This window comes from Schistocerca serialis, chromosome 5 (genome assembly GCF_023864345.2).
Source record: "Schistocerca serialis cubense isolate TAMUIC-IGC-003099 chromosome 5, iqSchSeri2.2, whole genome shotgun sequence".
Lineage (NCBI taxonomy): Eukaryota > Metazoa > Arthropoda > Insecta > Orthoptera > Acrididae > Schistocerca > Schistocerca serialis.
The window spans coordinates 602,403,480-602,416,190 of record NC_064642.1 but is presented as its reverse complement, the minus strand read 5'-3'; the positions used below and the strand labels follow the sequence as shown (position 1 = coordinate 602,416,190).

The 12,711-nt window shown below is 41.4% G+C and overlaps 1 protein-coding gene across 1 annotated transcript in view; it reads left to right on the top strand.

The window, feature by feature from the left end:
- The first annotated feature begins 4,030 nt into the window (after positions 1-4,030).
- The window catches only part of LOC126482288 (clavesin-1-like), a 55,850-nt gene continuing 47,169 nt past the window's right edge, over positions 4,031-12,711 (top strand). Inside the window, exon 1 of the mRNA XM_050106282.1 lies at positions 4,031-4,083. The gene's annotated coding sequence lies outside the window, so the exon portion shown is untranslated. The remainder of the gene's footprint in view (positions 4,084-12,711) is intronic.

Sequence of the window (12,711 nt, the reverse complement as noted above, 5' to 3'; positions counted from 1 at the left end):
ACAACAAGATTTGCTTCAGCGCCTTGGATGACCCAGTGTTGTCCTAGTCACCATATCTTCATGATCAATATCCGCCTCTGTAGCAGAAGCTGTTAACGACCTCTAGTGCTGTGGCGCTTGACTCGAAAGTAGACCACTTAGAATCCTGGTGGTGTATGAAATTTCAGCTGCCAGTGTTTGCCGGGAAAGAGAGGACAAGCAATGTCGTAAGGATCCTGGTCGCCAGTCTTTGCGACAGTGCCATGAATTTATTCCGAACTGCTCCACAGTCATGAAATGAGAGCATGTGTCACAGTTGATGGTGACCCGTCTTCCGGATAGAGCTGTTAATCTCAGCGGGACCCTTGGCGCTACTCGATATCATGAAGATGAAAACGTGGATGAAACTGGAGAAATTCTCTAGAGATCAAATAAGAATAACGCTGTATTCGTCCTATTAAAAGACCACACGACCAAAGAATCGTAAATGATGTCATTGTAAATATTCTTCAGTTTGGAAATTTGCTACGAACTTCTTCAGAGTTTTCAACCAGCGTGTTCAGAATACCCAACTATTAATACTGCCACAGCTTCAAAGCACCAAATATGAATATTGTTCACAACCATGGAACTGTACGTAACTAATCAAACGCAAATTTGTAGGAAAATAATTTTCAGTTCCTTTTAATAGTTTTCGAAGTTTCCCTACAAATAAATGTCAAAATGCTGTCTCAGTCAACGAACAGTTATGGGTTTTCTTACATTATATATTATTGTTAATATCTATTTAGCGAACCATTATCGTGATGTTTTTTTCATGAAATCTACGACATAGTTAAACTAGGAGATATTTAACCTGAGACAAACAGGGGATGTTTCCCTCCATTCAGGATATAATGATTAGTAAGTGACGTAAAGAAACCTGTGTCAAACCTTGGCATAAATATGTAACGTCTCTCTACTTTTCCATTATGTAACTGTTGGAGTAGAATGCCTTTTTCTTCGCTGTCTGCTTCCAGCAGAAAGCACAGCAGTAAATCGCTATCACTCAGCCTGAGAAACGTGCATCTATATGGTCAGATTCGCAGTTCTCTGTGAGAGGACAGCCATCAAGGTGAATTAGAGTTCTTGTTTCTTGCAGTTAACAGATCTAATAGCATATGAGACGTGAACGGTGTCACGTAGTGAATAATCACCGTGAAGGACGCACCACGTAATCGACTGAGACAGCATTACGAGCATCCGACGGAATTTGAAAGGGGCCTCTTGTGGGTCTTCATTTTGTCGGCTTGTCAGCTCGTGCAACATTAAGATTTGTGGGTCATTCGGCTGTGACACTAGCCTGATGTTGGACTCTGTTGGGACATGAGGGCATGCGTACACCTCGTCATGGTTTCGGTAGACACCCCCCCCCCCCCTTGTCCATCGGAAGTGAGAACCGCCGTATTGCTCGTGAAGCACACAATAACCCCTTCACATCTGCGCCTGCAAACCGGGAACGAGTAACGGACTGCCTGCAAAATTCTGTGTCCTGTTGCATAGGACGGAGGCTGGCGGCAGCAGGACTAGGGAATTACCGTACCACGCGTAGGCTGGCAGTAGCAACACAGTCTGTACAAATGGTAGCATTTGGAGTGGTGTGACCGGGAAACGTGGACTCCTGACGGACTGCCTTACACTGTGTTCAGCGATGAGTCGCGGGTTCCACTACTCCTTGTGACAACCGTCGTCGTGTGTGTAGGCGATCTTGGGAAAGGTCCCATTCATCGAAAGACTTGGACAGGCACAGCGATGTTACTCCTCGCGTTATGGTGTGGGGAGCCATCCGGTACGATTCCAGGTCACGGTTGGTAGTGAATAAGCCAACTCTGACGGCACAACGGAATGTCACTGAACCGTGGTAAAATTTGCTGTTTTGAAGAGCGCGCCGCAGCGCGTAGCGTAAAGCAGTCGCCCTCCGTTTCTGGCGGTGGCGTCGCTTTGGCTATCGGAGCTTTGGTGTCTACCTCTGGTGGGAAAGGGGAAAAGGTAGCCTCTTCACCTGCATTTAAGGGGCGCTATGAGCTCGCTAGTGGAGGAGTCTGGTCTACGAGTCTGGTCAGTTGATCAGCCAAGGTGGCCTGGGTCTGTCTCTCGTCCACATTGGTCAGGTGGATAGTCTCTGTCTGTCTTCGGGAGTGCTAGTATGTGTTAGGCCGCCAGTCTGCTCGAGCTGGCTCAGGTAATGGGCATTGGCTGTTGGATCGATCGGTTGGTCTGTTGCGCACTGTGACATAGATGACTTGTCCGCCTTGAGCGTCAGCGCATGTGAGGTCCCAACGTGATTCCATTGGGCTGTTCCGTATAGAAAGGGGTAGTGGCTTCGCGGCCGACACGAGAGCAACAGAAGTCAACCCACGACGTCGGTCTGGCCGGGGCGAGCTGCGACGCCGTGAGACGGGAGATCGGCGCGCCTTCCTGCGTTCGTGGAAGCGGCTGGCTGCGAACGGTTCGGAAGAGCGTTTTGGGGGTGCTGCGCCAGGTCTTCGCCTGACATAGCAGTTTATTAAAAGTTCAGTGATTCGAGATATGTTGTTTCATTTACTTGTTAAATTCTACTTGTTATCTTGGTCAGTCTCTCGTCCCCAGCTTGCTTGTCTGTTTTCCGTCCGCATTTGTTAGGCAGTTAGTGTATGTCTGTTTGTCTGTCGGTCTGCTGTACGTTAATAGCTGCCACTGTCATGTTTGTCGGATTCGGTGTTAACGAATGTATTGCTTGAAGAGTCCCTCTTACGGGGTGCATAGTTAATGTGTTTCTTGTGAGTTGTTAAATTTTTTACTTTAAAGTAATCTGGTGTGTTGCAGATTTGCACCAGTGTAGTTTTTCAGAAGTTGTTGTGAGCGGTCGTGACTACGGCCGTGTTGAAAGGGAGCGGCAAGCTTCTCAGTCCGAAGGCTCATACTGTCAATATTGTTCTTTCTGCCTCTAAATCAAATTGTAACTTGATATTTCGAGGGTTCTTTTCTGCTTATAAATTTTAAATCTGTTTTTGAAAAGGCTTTTTTGACTAAAGTTCCCATTTGTTAAAGGTAATATCATTTTTTACAGCTACTCTCTGGCAACTACTTACACGCTCACCTAGTGTGATTAAATGTGTTAATGTTCTTCATGAATCGCTAGTAAATAAAGTAAATTCACTAAGAAAAGATTTTGAAAGTAAATTCACGGCTCAGTCACGGACATCCTACGCCCTCCTGTGTTACCTCTCACGCGATAGTAGCTTGGTGCCGTTTCAAGCTGGACAACTCTCGTCCACACACCGCCTGTGTCTCAGTGAACGATCGTATACCGCTCAGGTACTCCCAAGGACAGGAGGATCCCCTGTCTATCCGCAACAGAACGCGTGTGCAACCAACTCGGACGTCAATTCTGGCGTTATTCAGGGTAGAAGCACCAGTCACAAGAGTTGTGTGCCAGTTTGCATCAGGAATGGATACAAACACTTTGTGACACCCTAACCCAACTAGTGCACGCATCCAGACCAGAGCCGGTGTAATGTCATACTGCCAACTTCACTGTAGATTTGACTCGGTATCGAAGAAACTAAAATAACAAATCACCTTAACCAGTACAGTATTGAAAAAACCATTGACTTATACGTAAAGATGTGCTATAAAACTTAAGGCACTGAAACATCAATTTCATGTGCCATTTAGTATCTTAAAAATCGAATGAGAAGTACACACGTTGAAGAAACGCACAGATCGGAAAGGAGCTTCTTTGGAATTTTTTTTTTTTTTTTTTTTTTTTTTTAAGGAACCAGAGGACCTCCACCGGATAACTAAACACACGAGTTCATAGAGTTTTGCTTCACTTACATCATTTTTTACGCAAGAAAACCGGAAAACCCAATTGTGGCGAATTTGAGCCTGCCGTGAAGGCAAGCCACACTATAATGACCACGACCGCCTATTGCGTCATTAAAACCTGTGAAACCGGATCTGTTACTAACGACTTCTGGCGTCTGCTAGAGTTCTAGTTTTTGCTAGGGCAGAGCCGGCAGTCTGTTCACGTACTTTCTGCAGAGAAGAGGTGTGGGTTTGCTGCTGAATTCGCTTTGTGCGGTGAGTGAAACGCTTGAGCAGTATTTCGTCTTACGGCTACAGCTATAAATGCAGTGATAACAAACTCGTATAAGTTGCAATTATGTTGTTTTTAGACTAAAACTACTGATTAACTACGATTCTACGCACAGTGACGCAGTATTCAAAGTAGTCACTAAGTACATCGAATCCTCCAAGCGAGAGTGCTTCCTATGATGTCATAAGGATCACCTAAGTCCCTTTCAGTTACCTGCTGTTCAGTAGTTTAATAGTTATTTAACGGCAGAAATAAGTTGCAGTCCTAACAGGCACTCCCGTCGCTCAAGTCATACTGTTAGAGGAAGTATTTGTAAAAAAATGTTGGTCAATGTAACGGCCTCAAATCTGAAATAAACAAACTTGACGTTGGTTACAACTTCTAAAATTACTGCCTGTTGATGTTACAACCCGAGTACGTCAACCACGAAAGCTGTGTATCGTCCTGACACTTCTTGTATAAATCCCTCTACGCATTCAAACATTGATCGACGAACTTCTTGAATCGATGTCGTGTTCCTAGGGCCTCCCGTCGGGTAGACCGTTCGCCAGGAGCAAGTCTTTCGATTTGACGCCACTTCGTCGACTTTCGCGTCGATGGGGATGAGATTATGATGATTACAACACTTCACCCAGTACCTGAGCAGAGAAAATCTCCGACCCAACCGGGAATCGAACCCGGACCCTTAGGACTGATATTCTGTCGCTCTGACCACTAAGATACCGGGGGTGGATCTTGAATCGATAATCCAGCATTGTTTTATTTACCTTTTCTCTTCCTCGGCAGACAGTGTTAATGTCCATATCACTGCACTTTTTGTGCCAAAAGTAACAGCATTTTCTATAATTGTGGTTCGTTCCACAACAAAAATCTCATTCAGGGTTTTTAATTACTGTAGTCTTTTATCCAATGTCATTTCTGGAGATTGTAGATATTGTAGGTCTAAATTTACTTTTACCAGCATCAAGTGTCAAAAGTTGACGTAGATCAAGAAACGTAAAATCACATATAGCTGCAAGGAGTAAGCTTGCTGCAGATCTAGTGTCAAAGATTGCCTGAGATGGATCCTACGTATCGTCCAAAGTGCCCACAGTTGTTTATGTTATGATTTCAACTGAATTAATGACCATTCCAGTGAGTATCAGATAGTCGTTTCTGACTTTTCCCTCTTTTTTTTCTACAAGTAATACGCTTCGATACATAAGTAGAATATGTTTACACTTCTCTGCACTTTCTAAGCAGGTGATGCTTGAGGCAACACATAAAATGCAGGAACTCAACAAAGACTTATGGAATATTTAGCACAGTGATTGAAAAGAGTTGTCAGTAGTAAGTGGGCAGGTTGGATACACACAGGGATAATTTACTGAGCAAACCCAACCCTTCCACAAAAATAAGATATAAAAAATTAAATTAAAGAAATAATCACACATTGAACTCTAGATCGTGAAAGCCGTTACCATTACTTTTAGTTCTCTCCTTAACATTATACTTTAGTTTAATATCATATTTTTTACAAAAATTGAGTGTCCCAGTTAGTTATTACTATATTAAACTTATTTGGAAAAATAATTTAAATTTATTGTCAAACTCCATCGAAATTTTCTACCTGAAATCTAGTTTTTAAACGTTCACAACCCATAATGTAGTACAATTCATTTACTTTTAGCTCTCTAATCTTTTTAAACAAATTAGAATAGCTACAGTTATTTAGATTCTTGAGTAGAGTATCCACTTATATTGAATTAAAATTTTAATAATGTATTAAATTTTTTAATCTTATAAATATACTAACGTATGGAATGAAATAAAGTTTGTCATTTTTTGTTGAAACAAATAATAAACCATTAGAGAGACAAGATGAACATAATATTTGCAACAAATATTTTAAACCATCTTTAAGTATAGTACATTTGAGAAGGCAAAACCATGATGTAAAAATAAGTGATATAGAAAAATGGGATGAAATAGGAAACTGAGATTCTCTGTTTTTCATTACTGTAAAAATAATAGAGAATCATAATTTACCTATAAATAATTTACAAAAAATTACACAATTACATTTAAGCCTACTCATTAGTTTTAAAAGCTTTTCACTCAATAACCAAAAAGTTAGTCATCAGGGAATACAACAGGCAACTAAATAATTTATTCTGTTTGTATAAGTAATGTGTTATGAATTTTTTCTTTACATGAAAAGATAAAAATAAATTATGCAATTTTTAATACACATAATGCACTTATCATAATTTTCTAGAACCACTCTTTTATGATACCCAAATGAAAATTCTTTCTTAGTCTGTTTGTTGACCAGATTTTTAGAACCACTATCTCTAGCGATTTAACTGTATTCTAGCTGTATCTGTTCCTTCACTTCACTCTTGCTTAACCTAATCATATGTTCACCATTCAGCTATCGAATATTCTTATAGTTTAAAGTGAATCCCTTTGCTTTCATGCCTGTTTTATATCATTTTTCTCACAATAATAACTTTACAGGCCAGTTCATGCCCAATCTGTAAACCAGTTATTTCCTAATTCATCAGTCCATTTGCCTAACATAAAACCTGTTTCCACAGTATTTTCACCATCATCAATATATAGGGTGTTACAAAAAGATACGACCAAACTTTCAGGAAACATTCCTCACACACAAAGAAAGAAAATATGATATGTAGACATGTGTCCGGAAACGCTTACGTTCCATGTTAGAGCTCATTTTATTACTTCTCTTCAAATCACATTAATCACGGAATGGAAACACACAGCAACAGAATGTACCAGCGTGACTTGAAACACTTTGTCACAGGAAATGTTCAAAATGTCCTCCGTTAGCGAGGATACATGCATCGACCCTCCATCGCATGGAATCCTTGATGGGCTGATGCAGCCCTGGAGAATGGCGTGTTGTATCACAGCCATTCACAATACGAGCACGAAGAGTCTCTACATTTGGTACCGGGGTTGCTTACACAAGAGCTTTCAAATGCCCCCATAAATGAAAGTCAAGAGGGTTGAGGTCAGGAGAGCGTGGAGGCCATGGAATTGGTCCGCCTCTACCAATCCATCGGTCACCGAATCTGTTGTTGAGAAGCGTACGAACAATTCGACTGAAATGTGCAGGAGCTACATTGAGCATGAACCAGATGTTGTGTCGTACTTGTAAAGGCACGTGTTCTAGCATCACAGGTAGAGTATCCCGTATGAAATCATGATAACGTGCTCCATTGAGCGTAGGTGGAAGAACATGGGCCCAATCAAGACATCACCAACAATGCCTACCCGAACGTTTACAGAAAATCTGTGTTGATAACGTGATTGCACAATTGCATTCGGCTTCTCGTCAGCCCACACATGGTGATTGTGAAAATTTACAATTTGATCACGTTGGAATGAAGCCTCATCCGTAATGAGAACATTTGCACTGAAATGAGGATTGACACATTGTTGGATGAACCATTCGCAGAAGTGTACCCTTGGAGGCCAGTCAGCTGCTGACAGTGCCAGCACACTCTGTACATGGTACAGAAACAACTGGTTCTTCTGTAGCACTCTCCATACAGTGACGTGGTCAACGTTACCTTGTACAGCAGCAACTTCTCTGACGCTGACATTAGGGTTATCGTCAACTCCACGAAGAATTGCCTCGTCCATTGCAGGTGTCCTCGTCGTTCTAGGTCTTCCACAGTTGCGAGTCATAGGCTGGAATGTTCCGTGCTCCCTAAGACGCCGATCAATTACTTCGACGTCTTCCTGTCGGGACTCCTTCGTTCTGGAAATCTGTCTCGATACAAACGTACCGCGCCATGGTTATTGCCCCGTGCTAATCCATACATCAAATGGGCATCTGCCAACTCCGCATTTGTAAACATTTGTAATGACACATTCCTATGCAGAGACATACGATATCTTAAAAGCTGCGCCAAAGATAAATTGAGAGGCATGTATATTATAATCTTTGTAAAGTTCACATTGGATTCTCTTTTGTTTGATACTCCAAGGAGCTAAGGGACACTTTCGATTGTTGCCTTGTGGAGGATGGACGTGATTTTGGACTGTGCGGAAAGGCAGCCATATGATTGGTAATTATGGTTTGTTCGATGAGCACAGCAAGTCTTATTGTGTTGTGAATAAAAAATAGTGAAAAGTATCGAAGTGTTACGAAAATTATTTAAAGCAACGTAGCATTGTATTCCTTGGTTTCCACCGTCTTCGTGAAGTGAACCGATGCCGACTCATGATGGTACACACGGTCAACAAAGAGAAGAACATCGATGGCGACTAATGAATTAATATTGTGGCAGAAGGACTAATTCTACGTCTAAGGTGAGAACTCTGATTAAATCAACAATGACGTAGAATTTAAAATATAAAATGTTTTTTATTTATTTCGCCACACTGGCGACCGCTGACAGGGACAGTGCTGGTGGAACAAAGAGTAAGTACTTCATTGTTGTGCTACAAATGTACTTGTACTAATTACTGTTTCTCTGTTACATGACGCACATGGAAAATGACGAATAAAGTGAAACAGTATTAACTGTATAAACGGATGGCACAATAACCAGAAGGAACAAGGCCAAGGATTTACAAAACTAACGTAATCGTGAGTGATGCAGTTCAGTCGGAATTAAGGTAGGAAAGCGCAAACGCATGCAGTGGCTGCACCTTGGCTTAGCTCCACTTAAAGCAGAACCTTTTCCTGTCCATATTAAAATCCTGGTAGTGTTTGTGGCAACACACAATTACACTTTGATAATTACTTTTTATGTTCAACAATCGCAGAATTAGAAGACGTAGTGCGCCATCTTATAAATTTCCGACGCGCAACAAATAACAATCGCGAGATATTTTTATTAATTCAACTGCGAGAGAATTTAAAGATTTAGATTAACAGTAAAGTACAGATAAAAATAATATCTTCACAATGGAATCGAAGAACTTTAATTTCACAAATGTTCATGGACACGTCACCGATTCTGACAATAGTGACGTAAATGATGACGCAATTAGTTTTTCAGCACAACATAATGTAGAAGTAAATACAATTCAATTGCACTCCACAGGGATTAACAATAACGAACCACTTGCAAATGAAACCTTGTGCACAGTCGATGAAGCATCGATTACCAGATCAGATGAAAATATTTCGCGTGAAGTCAGTGAACCTAGCCCGGTTTCGATTCAATCAGACCGTGGCAGAGAAACAATGGCAACAAATAATGGCATAAATACAAACACACAAGCTTCGTCAGTTACGCTTGAGGCATTATATAGTCTGATGTCAAATGTGAGCGAGAAACTGGCGAATCTAGAAATAATGACAAACACAAAATTGTCAAACATGGAAATTGGGTTCCAACAGCAGTTTTCAAGTGTAAACACGCAATTTGAAAACATACACAGACATTTCGATCAACGCTTAAATAAACTCACCAATGAAATCGATCAAAAGATCGAAGACAAAGTCATCAAAACCGTCAATAGTGTACACAATGTATTGGCAAATGACTTAGAAAAGAAATTGTCAGATCTTACAAACAAACAGGAACAGGAACTGTCAGAAATAGTAGAAACACACAATCAAACACAAACCGTACAAAAAGAAATACATGAAAACGTACAGGCTATTCAATTAAATTTAACAAGAGTACAGTCCGCATGTGAAGAAATACCTGACCAAGTTAATAAAGTTAACGAAGAAGTCGGTTTTCTGAAACAGGAGACTCGACGTATCAACGCGGACATTATCAAAATAAATGAAACTTTAGAAAACGGTAATGTAAATGAATCAATAACTGACCGGGAAACAAAACTTTTTGAAAAATTAGGTAATGAAATCAAAGTAGCCGAGGACAGAATACGTAAGGAAATTGCTGGTAGACTAAACGTTTCAAATGACTTGCCTACGTCAAGCAACAAGCAGCGCGACACTTATTCGCCCGTGCCAGATTACGATGTCAATAACGCAGAACATCACGCGCCCTGTCCGGCGTATGTGCACGCACCGGCACAGGCAAACAATGGCTATTCGCCAAACGCGGTGCTGCAACAGGCAGTAGGTGTGTCGCCTTGCATCTCGACGATTCTAGTCGATGAGAGCCTGTTGAAACATAGACAGTTTCCAGTTTTCTCCACAGAATCCAGAAAAACTCATCCAGTCGTATTTGTAAGAGCATTTAAAAATGTCTTACCAAGAAACTGGACTGAGGCACAGAAGATTAGATATGTAGTAGGCTTCACACAAGGCGACGCACTTTTGTGGGCCACAGACATGGCTGAACAGTGCGTCACCTACGAACAATTTGAACGGGCTTTCTTGGAGAAATATTGGTCTGCTGGGGTCCAAGAAAGACTGCGCCGTGAAGTATTCAACCCACAACCGTTCAACCTCAAAAACGGCGGGTTGAGAAAGTATTTCGAAAAGTACTTGAATAAGACGCGCTATTGGAACAATCCAATACCGCATGTAGACGTTCTCAAAATTCTGAAAAACAGACTACCCGCGAACTTACGCGAAAAATTGGCAATCATACCGGAGAACGACCTTGAATACTTTCTTTCCGTGCTTGACTCTATTGATCTAATATACGAAGAGCCGAGCACAAGTAATCGGAATGAATATTCCGGAACCAATCAAAACAACGGTAACGGATATCATTTTAATGGCAGTGGACAAAACCCACACAGTTGGCATCCGTATGCGACAAGGCCAAATAATGGAACCTGGAATTACGGAAATCGGAGGAATTCGGCGCCACAGAGACGTGAAGACCGAAGGTACAGTACAGATTACGGTCCACGCCGGTATGGAAATGATAGAAATCACGTGAATGATTGGTCAGGCCCGCGTGATGAAAGGCGGCACACAAATGAAAATTACAATAGTTACAGTAATAGGAATGATAGACCAAGGAGGAATAGCGACGGCCGGTCGCAAGAAAATGTTGCACGCAGCGGTCCGGAAACTAATTGGCGACAGAATAACCACTGAGTACACTTTGTAGAGGTAACGGACAGTACTGAAGCAACGCCGTTGTCTCCCCAGGTAAACAACAATCGGTCGTAATGAGCCCCCACCGGCGGACCGATTTGACAACAGGGGGCACAAATAAGCACACATTACATCTTAGACAATTATTTTTAAGATATGATCAGGATGCGACCGTAGAAGATGATCTATGTGAAGAAGAGATGAAAGCACCGGACAAGGTAAGTGACCTCGTGCAGGCTGTAATAACAACAAAAAGATAAGAAAGGTTACAGAATTTAACATTGGACAGGAAGTACTATTACGTACCCACCCAAAATCCTCTAAAATTAAGGCATTAAACAAAAAGTGGCAGTTGTTGTATGATGGCCCTTTCATTATAATAGACAAACCTCACCCAGGATGTTATCTGTTAGGTAACACACGAACGGGCAAGATGAAAGGGTTATACCCCCACAAGGACATCAAGGAATTTTTTCATTAAAGGTTATATGTTATTTTAGCAAAATTGAAATTGTACAACCTTGGATCACATAGTAAAATTGCTGTCATTAACCTAAGAAACTTGCGAACAACTGGGGGCATATGCCAGCTTAAAAGCGCATATTTAACCAAACCTAATGAAACATGTGTTACTGTGAGTCTTAACACTATAAAAATAAACCATACAGTACTTTTGTAGTCTAACTCAGTTATTTAAGAGAGGGGAACAAAGACAAATTAGCGCGAAGGTCAGAGTTTGTTCGCTTGAGACGAGCAACAAACCACACGTCGAAGTTGCAATCCAACGCTCAGCTCATGAGCACGCGATAGCTGCATGTCAAGACGAGGTCATTGGCCGCGCTGTAGGCAGCGAGCCGGGGAGAAATCTTCCCCCCTTCCATGTCCGATCAGCTGAGCGTATACAAAGCGCAAGGGCGCATGCGCGGTCGAGTCCAGGTGTCACGTGACTATTACACGATGGTGGCTATCACGAATAATGTTCACCAACAATGCAGAGTTTTCCCCGCACCTACAGTCCAGTCGTGGTACGTAAGCGCGCATGCGCGGAAAGTTTAAAAGTTTTGGGACCACTCTTACTATGAGACACAGAGACGAAAGTCATTCAAAAACAAGAAAGGAAAGGGTACACAAGTCTTGTAAATAGTAACTTAGAAAATTTAATTATAAGCTGGTATTACGTAATAAAAGTGAACATACAAGTACATACTGGTCATGGACGGTATTGTAATATTATATTATACTGAGTAAAATCTTAGCTTGTACGGAAGGAGAAAGAAAATAGAAAAATAAATAAATAAATAAATAATGCAGATATATAACCGGAAGAAAGGCTATGTACACGAGAACAACACACAATTACATATAGGGAAAAAGCAGCAAAGAGGAAAGAAAAGAGGTAACGCATGCATTTACATTACACAGTAGCGGGCGATTTTCAGAATGAACAACAAGGTAAACGCGGGAATTTTTGTGACTAAGGAAAAGAGTGACACAAGCTTTAAAATAGGATAATAATAAACAGACCTATGCAGCGTGAGTAATGAACTGAATCGCTCTCAAAACAAATACCTAGGGTTTATAGAGAGGGAGAAACACATTAACGTTAGGAAACACCTGA